At 38.7% G+C, this 13,971-nt stretch overlaps 1 protein-coding gene across 1 annotated transcript in view; it reads left to right on the plus strand.

The window, feature by feature from the left end:
- Dok6 (docking protein 6) overlaps positions 1-13,971 on the plus strand; it is a 523,930-nt gene that overhangs the window by 445,830 nt on the left and 64,129 nt on the right. The window lies entirely within an intron of this gene.

The following is a 13,971-nucleotide window of genomic DNA, read 5'->3' on the forward strand; positions in this document are numbered from 1 at the left end:
ATCAAGATTTTCCAATAATTTTGACATTTTTTAATCAGCTGGGGAAAGTGCAGAGGTGAGAAAATACTTCTGTACTGCATTTGATGAAATATGCTGTGCTAAAATTGGTAGTAATGTGGAGAAGTTGTACTGGAAAAGGAGAGAAAACTAATATGCTTTTATATTAGAAGGAGAAAAAAAGATAAAAAGAAAGCTTTCTAATTTATCACTCTGGTGACTGAAGGCACATTAAATGAACATTATGCAAGCAGCTAAACCAATCGAATATATGCACTGGCTGCTTACCTTTGTCTGTGAAGCTATATCCCACAGAAAGGAATCCTTTTTCCCAGAGAATGTTGATTCCAGTTTGGGGAAATGAGAATGGTTAGGTTAGCCTGGGATACTTCATAAATTATAAAAATCACAGGGCTTAGAGAAATACTAAGAACATTGTCAAATTACTTAAGAGGCCAACTTCAAGAGGTGACAATGTAGGTAACTGCATCAATTCAGGCATCAATGGAAGAAATAATTATTACAGCTAGAGTGAAGGAAAAAAAATCTATAGGATTTGACATCACAAGGATCCATTACAAAACTTTCAAAAGGAAAGCATTAAAAATATACACTGTACAAAAAACAATATATTGCATGCATCAGCTTCCATTTTCTATCAAAAATATTATGCATTTATCAAATTAAATCAAGTCATAAATTTACACTGGAACTTTCATCAACCATGGGGACCAAGTATAACCATGAAATAAAAATAAGGAAATATGCTTTGAGTTTTGACATGGGGAAAGAGATATTGCAAATCAGGGTAAACGAGGACATAGAAAAAGGACCACTTCTCATATTAAAACAACAAAATTTAGAAGAACATCTACACAAGAAGGTTTGGCTCTTGTCACACTTTCTCTGACTGGTGTTTCATTATTGGTGGATATGTTAATGTCTAATTGGGTGAAGTGAAGGTCCAAATTGCCAAGAGTCTCAACTAAGACTGAAAGTTGCCCTGCATATCGGTGACACTTTCACACACTGGTATGTGGAACACATTTACTGATGTTTAGAGAAGTAAACCAAAGAGAACTGTGTAACAGGAATAGAAAGATCCAACCAGATCCAGCCATTTTCTGAATACAGTTTCCAGATGTTTGAAATGTTTTCTAAACTTTTAAGAAGAGAATTTTTTTTCTCATCTTTTGGGGGTTATAGCAGAGTGACCAGAAACAACTGCTCTATGATTACACTTTAGGTGGTATATTAAGTTACTTTTTCATTGTTGTGATAAAATACCATGACATAAAAAGTAATTTAAGGAGGAGAGAGTTTCTTTTGGCTTATGGTTCCTGAGGGAGAGTCCATAATGGAAAAGAAGGCTTGGCAGCAGGCAGCTAGAATAGGGAGCTGGCTGATCACATTTCCATAGACATTCAAGATTCAGAGTGAAAAGCTAACTAAAAATCCTCAAAGCCTGGGATCTGGAGAGAAGACTCAATGATTAAGAGCACTGACTGCTCTTTGCAGAGGACCTGGGTTCGATTCCCAGCACATACATGGTGAAGAACAACTGTCTTTAATTTCAGTTCTGGGGGATTTGATGCCCGCTTCTGACTTCCACCACCGGTTTTGCACAACACAGGTGCACTTATATGCAGGCAATACTCATACACATAAAAAATAAACCTCAAAGCCCAATCCTAGTGATGTACTTCCTCTAGCAAGTCTGCACATCCTAAAGGTAATGTAACCTTTCCTATCAGCACCACCACCAAGGGACCAAGTGTTAAAATACATGAATCTATGGGAAACATTTCTCATTCAAACCACCACAGGTGGGAACATTGCATAAAATAAAGCAAAGATCCTCTAAGACTAGAATAGTGGTTCTCAGTCTAGTACTAAAACAAAATAAAACATAACACCCAAACTTGGTCACACTTTTCAACAAGTTGAATCAGGGATCTATACTAACTGTGAGTCATTTTCCAGAACTTGTATAAAGTATCATAAAGATACAGAAAAGAGAAAGAAAAAAAAAAAACATGAAGCATAGCGTCATGAATTTTTAAAACAACTCAAAAAGCCAGCCTGAAACCATAAGTTCCTGGAGGCCTTCTTCTAATGTCTGTGCCCTAGTTTTCTTTCCTATTATGTGATAAACACTATGACCAAAAGCAACTTGAGAGAGAAAGGGTTTATTTCATTTTATGTCTCCCAGGTCATAGTCTGTCACTAAGGGACATCAGGGCAGAAACTCATGGCAGGAATCTGGAGGCAGGAACTGGAGTAGAGATCAAGGAGGAACTGTGCCACCTGGCTTGCTCCCCATGGCTTTCTCAACTACTTTCCTTATACAGCTCAGGCCCACCTGCCCAGGGATGGTTTGGGTCCTTCAATGTCAACCAACAACCAAAAAAATGTTCCACAGTCATGGCAGCAGGCAATCCAATGGACTGTTCTGCCTCTGTAACAGTAACTTTAATCCTAACTTCCAAACTGGATTTTTCTGCTTTTATCTGTATATAAATGACAACATGAAGAACATAAATATTATATCTTGATTTTTTTTAAGAGTCTAGTTGGTTTGATTTGTAATTATAATAATTATCTAGGGTTCAGAATAGAGGTGGGTATCACCATACCTGATACCTTTCTGAAACTAGGGTGACTAGTAGGGGAAAGAAAAGGCAAGTGGAATACAATGAGTCCTTCTGTTTCCTCCTTATGAAAGCAGAATTATGTCAGCAACTTAAAAGACCAGGTTTTCAAATCATAAGCTGCTCCTATTTCTATTCATTAATAAGAATACCTTTAATTGTTCTGAATTTTATTTCTAACATGCTAAAATAATATTCTGAAATGAAATAGATAGTAAGAGATTTGATTTTAGGATGCAGAGAGCTAGGTTAGAAAAAGTTATATTTACAATTTCTAAAGCTGTCTAAAACACATCTGAAATCATAGCATAGTAGTATATGCCTATAGTTCCAGCACTAAGGAGGATAAAGCAGGAGGATTTAGAGTTTTGGGCCTGGAGAGAGAGAGAGAGAGAGAGAGAGAGAGAGAGAGAGACTATTGGACATGTCAATAGTCATTAGACACACCAAGAAAAATAGAGTGAAACCTACATTGTAGTTAGCTGTGCATTTGCTGATTTATTTAAACACCAGGGCAAAGGATTTAAATGTTGTGTGTGTGTGTGCTTTTCAATTATTTTCCTACTATATGTGTTTAATATTTAAGTATTCATACAAAGCAAAGAAAGAAATTTTAATGGTTAACACATGCTTAAAAATAAATCATAACGACATTGAGACAATCTAAAAGTCCACTTATTTAAAACTATAATTCTCAGAAAATAATGTGCATGATAACAGGAATAAATTCTGTATTTGCCTTTTAAAATGCATTGGTCTTAAAATTGTACTTTGATGTATTTCATACATTAAAAAAACTATAACTCCATTTATTTTGCATCCCCAATACTTGCAAAAGGACACTGAGAAGCCTCTAGCGCTGGGTTTGACAGTCTGCTCACAGCTCTTTGTCTGATTCCACCTTCAACTCCCTACTGCAAAGTTGTGACCAGCTGCGTTCATTATTTCTTCCTCTGTTGACTGCACTTCCAAGAATCAGGCTCATTTCTGATTCTAGGGTTTAATATGCTGTCCACAATACTAAAAATGCAAAAAAGTATTTTCTCAATAAATGACTGAATTACATATTTTAGTATGAAAACTATTTTCAAAATATTTTATTTACCACTGTTTTGAACACCTTTATGAAACTTTGTGGAATGTATTTATTTCCACTAACATATCTTTAACAGATAGTGGGAAACTTGGAAGTTATTTACTTATTATAATAGCACAGGGGAGATAGCTCAGTTAGCAAAGTGCTTGCTTCATAAACAGGAAGACCTGAGTTTAGATCCAGCACTCGATCACATAAAAAATTAGACACCCTGGTGCACTCTTGTAGTCCCATCAGACCCTAGACAGCACTAGAGAGCAAACAGGTGGATCCTAGGCCAGCTAGCCTAGGTTAATTGGTGAGCCCCAAATCCCAGTGATAGATCTGGGATCCCAGAATTAAGGTGGATGGTTCTTGAGGAATGACACCCAAGACTGACCTCTAACCTGCATATGTTCACACATGCATGAACACCCATACATACACTGGTACTCCCACTCACAAACACATATGACCTTTGCATATACTAGCACACAGTACTAATTTCATAAGAGATATTATTATCACCAAAACCCATATCATTCTGTAGAAAATTCTTAAGACAAATTTATCTCTATCTTCCACACCATTATTCATTTTTAATATACGCGGCTGCTGTCAGCCGCAGCTGCCCTCCACTCTCCCAGTGCTGGGTGCTGTCGCCGGGCACCATTCCTCCCCTCAAATGCACGCTGCCTGTGGCCACTCTCCATTCACATGGTGCTGATCACATGGGCTCAACCTCCGATTGCACATGAGCTGCCTCAGATCACACGGGCACCGCCTCCTGGGCAGCGCTTGTGATCACACAGGTGCCACCTCCTGGGCGCTGCCTTTGATTGTACGGGTGTCACCACCTGGGCGCCACCTCCGATTGCACAGGCACCGCCCTTCTGCTCGCAGCGCTGAGCTGCTGTTCTGCTCACTGTGGCTCTGAGGCCGCTCTTCTGCTCCCTGCCGTGCTGCCTCTGATCGCAGCTACTTCTGCTGGTCCGGACCCCTGGGCTGGTGAGGAGACTGTGTCAGCAGAACCACATTCAAACACAGGAGACCAGGTTTGTTGAGCAGATCCCATTTATTGTAGAAGGGCACAAGCTTATATAGGGGTAGGGGTCCAATCAAGAAGTTACAGCTCAGATCTTTGGCAGGACTGTGTCCTATCAAGACATCGCGAGCCAGACACCTCATTAGCATAATGGGTTTCAGGTTACTTAGGTTCCAGTTTCCTTATGGGGCCTGGTTTCCTGGGAACCACGTGACCCAGGTTGTCTAAGTGTTGCAATTTGGGATCTTAAGGGTGGTGATTAGGGAGTGGCGAGCTCTAGGCATCAGTCTCATGATCTGCCAATGGGAGCAAATGTCACAAGGCGTTCCTTGTGGCTCCAGCAGTCATGCTGTTCCCTCAGGCCTGCTGTATGCCTGTCAATAAGACAGGCTCAAACCTGTCTCCCACAAACATATACAAGCTTTGAAGATATCTTTCTGGATTCAACATCTATTATTTTATAGGAGACTGAAGGGTTTAGTCAATGGAGCCAATGGTACAATACTTGTCTAGCATGTGTGAAGGTCTAAGCTAAATAGTTTCAGCCCTGGAAATAAATTGGCATCTCTTCTTCAAGGGTATTAAATTTGTTTATAAGGATCACTTATAGATTAGTTTAATTCCTATCCTGAAGTTAATATTTACTATAAATTAAAGTCTATAAAAAGGGAACAGTAAAGTTTAAAAATAGTACATGAGTCACACAGTGTGACAGAGTGGATTTGAGTGCTGTGGTCAATTCATTTTCTCATGGCTTTGACATAATAGAATATTATCTATTGAAGGGTAACTTTCTACCAGTGCCAACCCTCAATTTGCTGGTTTCCATATGCAATCTGTAGCTCCCAAAGTACTCAGAAATTAGTGAATGGCATCTAAGAAATACTTTTCCCTGTGATTAGTAAAGTTTTGGGAAAGACATGGGAAATAATGATTAAATTCAATAAACTTAGATATTTTGTAAAGGAACCCCCCCCCAAAGAGCATGATGACTTTAAAAATCTTACCTTAAAATGTAATTAATCATTTGGATTCTCCATGCTGTGTCCACATGCACTTTAGGCTAAATGCATTCAGCCTCAGTGCTGGCTCACCTCTTTCCATGCACTTGTTCTAGATCATTTACTGACTTAACAGGTCTTTGGCACCCACATAATATTTCTGAGGAAGCTGCTGAGTCAGCAGGCATCTCTAAATCATCTAATGTTTTCAAATTCTTCAATGTCATAGCCTCACAGAGCCCCTGAAGGGCACAGATTGCAAATGGGAGAAGACAGCTGCACCTCTCAGATGGGATGCTAAAACATCTATACTTTGTCTAGCATATCTATCTGCCCTACTTCCAAGGACTAATTGGTTTACAACCTGGGTCTCCTCTGGATAAAACAGGGCATGCTGACATTCTCTCCATAAAGAAGGATGAACAGCCACCACTGTGTTAAAACAGGTACCCTACCCCTCTGTGTGTTAATGTCATCAAGCATCTAGAACTCTCCTAAGGCTTCCTCTCCATCACTCAAGTGATAGAATTCCCAGGGAGTGTAGTCACAGACTAAAACCATAAATGAGACCAGTGTAATGAGAAGCAATTAGAGGCACAGTTCCAATTTCATTGTGTAGAGAATTAGAAAGGTAGAATAGAAATTATCAATGTTATGTAACAAATGAAAATTAAGGGGTAGGTGGGGATCCCAACATTAAGATAATGTTAAGCATATGATCTATTTAAACTTGGAATTTAACCAACAGCGAATAAAACTATCCAAGGAGCCTCACTGCTCATTTGAAACACTGGCAAAAGTGTTTTGCACAAGACAAATATGATTAGTGTAGTTAGAATGTGTAAATTGTGGTCGTAATGTCACTTAAACATACCCATGTCACTAACAGAATCACCAGGTAATGAAGCCAGACAACTTGATGAGAAATGGCTGTCTCATTTACTTCCTTAAACTGTCCCAATCTATAAATTAGTAATGTAAAAACCAGCTTCAACTGTCCTATAGTTCCACTTTCAACAGGAGGATCTCATGGAAGAAAGGAAATGTTTTCCTATGCATGACAGAAGGGCAGAAATAATGTGACTCCTCACCGTATAACAGAGTACATTACATCCCTTCAACCCATCTTAACAAAGCTGCCACTTCCAGCAAACACTACCTTCATATGTAAAACTGGTGACATTCCAGCTTTGGTTTGTTTTAAGTTGAAAATATTTTTAAGGGTTTTTTTATACACATGATTTTTATTGGCATATATTCATTGTGCATAGTGATGGGGTTCATGAAGACATTTTCATTCAAATTTATTATATAATTTCACCATGTTCACCCCCACCCTCCCATTTCATCTCCTCCCCACTCCCACTATTCCTCTTCATTCCCCAATATAGTCTCAATTTTACTTTTATGTTTTATATATATATATATATATATATATGTGTGTGTGTGTATGTATATTATCACAAAAGTCACACAGTTTTTGAATGGAGCTGATATTGTGATGTGGCATCCTGACTGATTGTCTCTTATTTGATATGTCTAAGACCAGAAGTGCTCCAGATAATTTTTGATTACTTGAACATACCACACACGTGCGTACACACACACACACACGCACACGCGTGCATGCACGTTTTTCTCATGACTTGAACACAATAGAATATTGTCTAATGAAATATAACTTTAGTGCCATCTCAGTTTGCTAATTTTGACTTGCCATTTATAGTTCCCAAGGTACTCAGAAGTTAGTGAAGTCAATCTAAGAAATATTTGATTCAGTGATCAGCAAAACACCAAGATGTGGGAAATAACTATTAAAGTCAATACACACATATTATATATTAAAATAAAAACATACATAGATATGGTTTGATGTACATATTTAAAATGTAGGTGCCACAAATAAAAAACCTGTGTTTGTCTTTCTGACTCTGACCTATTTCATTTAACATTATGATCTTCAGTTTCACCTATTTTCTTGCAAATGACATAGTTTCATTCTTCTTTATGGTTTGATTCTATCACTTGGCTACTGTGAATACTGCTGCAATAAGCATAGATGTGTAAATATCTCCCTAGTTTGTTAATTTAGAGTCCTTAAGATATATAACTAAAAGTTATAAACCAAGGTTATATGATAGTTCTATTTGAAGATTTCTGATGAGCCTCCTTGATTTCCATAGTAGCTGAACTAATTTACATTCCTAACAACATCTAAATATTTCCTTCTCTCCACTTCCTTGTGAACATTTGTTGTTATTTGTTTTCTTAATGATTGCCATTCTGATTGGAGCAAAACTGAATCTCAATATTGTTGTAATTTTCACTTTCTTGAATTAAATCTCCTATATTCATGAAAACAAAACATAGGAAGGGAAATTGTGTCATCTGTAAACTATTCCATAGACAAAGAGAAAAGTCCCAATTATTCATCAGGAAATTGATTCACAGTTCTCAACTGTGTTCAAATTCTTCAGTGAAGTTCACGCTATAGATTTCTTTGAAAGGTAATATAAAAAGAGAGATCAATTTACTTTAAATTGGGAACTACAAATGAATTTGTAATTCATAAGGCACTGCCCCAGACATGCAGTGTTTCTGTTATATCCAAGGAACTTAGACACAATAGGCAGTCCAAACCTGAAGGACCTGGTGAGTAAGGGGCAACACTGATGACAAAGGCAGGTCAGTTGATTACTGCGGGAGAGTTATGAAGCACTACGGTTTGGATGTGAAGTGCCCCACACAGAATCACCTGTTTGAACACTTGATCCCCAGCTAGTAGTGCTATTGGGAGGCTATGGAACCTTTGGAAAGTAGGGTCTAGGTAGAGGACATTTGGCTATCAGCCTTCATGTTTACAGCCTAAGTTAATCTCTCTCTGTTCTGTTCAGCCAAGGCATGAGGAAGCAAGGAGTCACAGCATCATATTCCTGCATGCCTCTCCTGCCAGGATGGACCACATCTTCTCAAATTCTGAGCCCAAATAAAGCCTTCCTCCTTTAACTTGCTTTTAGTCGGGTATTTGATCACAATGAGAAAAAAAAATCCCTGAACTTGAAGTCACACAGCATTAGCACCATGTAACTCCAGCATTCATTTTAAATTTGTGATTGTGCTGCAGTGGCACCAAACATCAAAACCTAATGCTTCCTTTTAAATGCGCTCTTTCTTTCAAATGGATACTTAAGACTTGGGAATATGAGGAAGGTGTTCAGAATCAAAGTTTTCTCACCTTAAATTAAGTGAAATAAATGATTTAACTAGTGACAGAACAGAAATGTAAGCCCAAATTTTCTGAGTTATTGTCATTAGTGGAGAGAAAAAGAAAAGTTTCTTAGAAGTGGTACCACTTTCCTGACAGCTTTTTCTTGTGATGGGTAATGAAACAAGGAATCAAGGAAGAAATGATCCTTCAAAAAATTACTCCAATTCTCAGAATTGGAGTAAAGAGCAACACAATTGAAAAGTAAAAGCTACATTTAATGAAACTGAGGAATTGTTGAGAAGCTGTGATGTCACAGGCTTTCAATTTAACCAGATACTCTTCTTCCTGGCTATGTATTATTCTTTGTTCCATCCCTGACAAATGGTAGTGAAACTTCAGCTGACGACAGTGCTAACCCTGGACTGCTTTCCCCATAGCCCCATAGTCAAGTCATTTTTTCTCAACAAACCAATGAAATAATCTATTTCATGTTTTTCCCATTATAATCAACTGAATTCTGCCCTACTTCTCCTGTGATTCAGCTCCCACCTTCATGTCTAACCTTCATCATGTGGTCAGTACTAATTGATTGAATAAAGTTCTAAGAAGGACCTGGGAAATGGCTCAGAAGGTAAAAGCACTTGCCAGACCTGCCTGACGACCTGAGTTCTATCTCTAGAACTCATGATGGAAGGAGAGAACTGACACCTAAAAGTTCTTTTCTGACCTCCACATGCATACTGTGCATACACATGCTTGTACTACACATATGATAAAATTAATATTTAGAAAAGTTTATCAAGTATCATACATGCTAGTTGAGTTTCTATAAGAGTATCTAGTTTTTATATATTCTAATGTGAATGCTATCTGCCAAGCACATGTCTACTTTGTTGTCATTAGTCCAAGGAGAAATTAATAGTATTGAAAATGGATATCAATTTTTTAAGAAACTTTCCAGAATAGTTTTCAACCACTATGGTTTTTCATCTACAAAGACCAGCAGTATCAATTGAGATTGAAGACACTCTGAAATAGTGCCAGTGAGTGAGCCGGAAAAGAGCCTTGCCTTGCAGACTGGGACCTCAGGAGAGATAAGCCATAAAACCCAAGTCATGGTTTGCCCTTCATCGCTGCACACATCATCAAATCTTACTGGCAACAGGATGCAAAGTGCATCATTTGGGTTGGAGACGCCTGAGTTTCCATCCTAGTTTGGTCGTTAATGTCTTGAACAACCTTGGACAGATGCCTATCTGCTTTGACCTATCAGGTTCTCATGTAAGACACATGCCAAGTGATGGTAAGACTCATTTACATTAAAAAACACATATTCCTTCAGAATGTTTTACAGTGGTTGTAGAAATTACTTGGTCTTTCATGTGTCAGAATGTGAGGGCACAGCCGTGAAGCTGAACATTTGCTTACATTTTGAACCATGTGAAGACTGGAGTACCAACATCATGAAGTACCTAACTGTAAAACACTGGAAAAAGACAGCACGATGCACACTGTTCTTAGCTACTTTTCTTGTTGCCGTGACAAACTGTATGGCATAAGTCACTTAAAGGAGGAAGGAGTTATTTTAGTTCATGGTCTCAGAGGTTCATATCATAGTTCTTGGCTCTGTCAAGTTGTTGGTTTCACTTTTCTCTGGAGCGAATACAATGGAGCACAGGAAGAGAACCTTCACCTCACTGTGAGCAGGGAGGCTGGGACCAGGACATGGGCACAGTCCCTGGGACCAACTTCGAATTGCAGGCTCCACCTAATAAAATTTCCACAGCCTTACAAAACAACACCATAGCTGGGGAACAAGCTTCAAACATGAACCTGTGGGGGACATTTTATATTCCAGCTTCAATAAACCAGTTGCCAGAGCAAACAAAATACAGAAGAGAAGAGTCTTGAAACAGCATTGCTTAATGTGAGCACAAGGGTCCTATTATCTAATGTTTATATTCATTTAACAAATGTTTACTGAACACTGACTATGTGTTACACAAAATGTCAAGTTCTCTTGTAACCAATTTCCTTCATTATTTAGGCAGATTCATTTAATGATGGTCCACATGAGAATCTTATTCATTTGGCAGGTGGGATAAACAAAATGGGTTGCCACACTCAAAGGAAAAGCATTTACTGAGAAGCTTTATCTATGTTTAACCACATCGTAACAAGTGGGAAAGATGATAGAAACAGCTCTAGGCATCTGCCTAGACCTTCTTTGCCTCAAAGTAATCAAAGTGGAAAGCAGCCCTTGACCATGAGCTAAAGTGCAAGCCACTGAACTGTGAACCGCAATCACCCTGTAACAGAGGGCCTGAAGCTCTTTCTAGAAGAATGAGCTTTCTACCTGAGTGTTCCTTTCAGAGGAGAGAGAAATGAAATGTCACAGCAATTATCTGGGCAGTGGACAGTGCAGGGAAGGCTGGCTGTGGCCAGAGACCCAATTATTGGATTAGGCAGAGATGGAGCCCAGAGACTGTCATTTCAAAGTGATCTTAGCAACTGTGTGAGAAGAGGGTGAGAATTCCTGGAAATACACGGGCAAGCTTGGCACACTTTGTGGGAATGCTTAGTGTCCATATTCTCAAGCATTTTCTCTAATCCCCAATTCTGTGATTCCACATAATGAAAAAGGGATGCTAAGAATTTGTCGCAATGATATAAGCAAAGTGACTCCCTCGCCCACTCCTCCCAGGTCTAGCTAATTCCTTAATATTTGAAAGTCTAATACTTGAATTTGGCAAAAATGAGAATAGTTTCTCTCTTTTGGCTTTCACCCGCCTAGCAGACTTTTCAGAATGTCAGCTACTCGGTTTTGGTGGAACTGTTGATGTGGGTGTCTACACATTAATCCTAAAAAGTAGACAGGTACATATGAGCTACACTAAATAGACTCAGGAGAAGAGGGTCAGGAATTCCAAAGGAGTCGGGTGGGGCAGGAGTTCAGAGGCAGAGGGGTAGAAGTGATGCAAAAGCAGTATATGAAACAATGTATGAAAATCTCAAATTTTTTAAATATTAAAATATGTCAGGGGTGGGAGATAGCTCAGTCAGTAAAATGAATATCTGAAAGCATGAATATCTGAGTCTAATCCCTAGAACACACTGTGAAAAAGCTGAGTGGGGTGGCAAGTGCTTGTAATCCCAGTGCTGGTGAAGAGGAGACAGCTGAATCCTGGGACTTGCTGGCCAGCCAGCCTGGCCAATTTGGTGAGTTTTAAGTCAAGAACTGTCTGTCTCAAAAACCAAGGTGGACAGCACATGGGGATGACAGCCAAGGTTGCCTGCTGGCTTTCATATGCACACACACACACACACACACACACACGCGCACATGCACACGAACACACGCATGCACACACAAAAACAATATGTAATGTAATTTCAAAGAGACCAATCTTCCTCCTTAAATAAAACTTATAGAAAGTTTAGAGTCACTGATACTCTTTCTCGTAAATAAATTAGAAAGTGTCCATGCTGAATTAGCTTAGATGTCCTTGAACAGAGCTTAGCATGCACATCCAGTAAAGGAAGTTGCAGTCAGAAGCTCACACTGTGCATCCAGCTGAAGACCTGGGTTACAATGGTTGACATTCGCTTGTGTGTTTGGGGGTAGAAACAGGTTCTTGAAAGTGTTTGATGCTGCCTAACTACCCCTCAGGCAGATGTCTTCAGCAGAGAGTATAGTTGTGAGATTAAAAAAACAAAAAACAAAAAAAAAACACTGTCAGCCTGATCAAATGTTTGCTTTCTGTTTTTTCTCATTTGGGGAAGATTCTTCAAAACAACTTTTGGCCTGAGTTGCTAGGCTGTAGTGACTCTTTTGTCTAGAAACTGAAGATGTCAGTCTAGTCATTTCATAGAGGTTAATCTGTTATTTCAGTTCTTAGTTGCCCCAATAGACAAATGGTGTGTTTATATAAAAGAATTAGGCACCTAATTTACACCTGTACAAAATCTACCATAAGGCATAGTCCTGTTCATAAAGTACACAGAGAAATGAAAGACTTAAAACTGTCTGTTTACACTGAGAAAAGGGCTCATATCTTTTAGTGGGTCTGAATTACTAGCAGCACTGAAATCAGATAACTGCAGAACTAAAATGAGAAATGAACATGAAAATCGTGAAACCAGAGAGGACGCATATGCCATCAGTTGTTTTGGTTTACTTTTTAATTTGCTTTTTTTTTTTTTCCTTTTGAGACAAGATCTCTCACTGTAGCCCAGGATGGCCTTTAACTCAAACAATCTCCCTGCTTATATCTCTTGAGTGCTAGGATTATAACTGTGAGCCTCTCCCTGCTAATTTGCATTCTGATTCCACCTATTTGAAGTTATCATGTAGTATATATGCACCATATGTCTCACTGGGCTGTGCCTTAAAACCAGCTCTTATTTAATCCCCCCCAAATAAAATGATAGAAAGTTATTAGTAAGTTGCCTCAGGATATAAAACAGCATTAACCTTTACAAAAATAACCTGATATACTCAGACTTAACATGAACAAAACAGAGGTAGGGATCTTTTTATTTTGTTTGTGCTAGGGTAAATAACATTTTTTAAAAATATTTTATTTATTATTTTTATTTTATTTTATGTGTATGACTGTACTGTTTGCATGTGTGTAAGGGCACCCGTGTCATTCAATGCTTGCAGAGGTCAGAAGAGGGCACCAGATCCCCTGAAACTGGAGTGATAGATGGTTGTTAGCCACGATGTGGGTGTAGGAAACCAAACCCAAGGCCCCTGTAAGAGCATCCAGTGCTTTGAATGACTGAGCCAACTCTCTAATACTATTTTTATTTTTTAAATATTTTATTTATTTTATTTTATGTGTGAGTGTATTTGCATGTGTGTAAGTGCGCCCATGTTGTGCATAGCCCACAGAGATCAGAAGAGGGCACTGGATAGCTAAGAATTGGAGTTAGGACAGTTGTTAGCTGCCATGTGGGTACTGGGAACCAAACCTGGGCCCTCTGCAAGA

The sequence above is a fragment of the Nannospalax galili genome, unplaced genomic scaffold (assembly GCF_000622305.1).
Source record: "Nannospalax galili isolate Female #2095 unplaced genomic scaffold, S.galili_v1.0 scaffold709, whole genome shotgun sequence".
NCBI lineage: Eukaryota > Metazoa > Chordata > Mammalia > Rodentia > Spalacidae > Nannospalax > Nannospalax galili.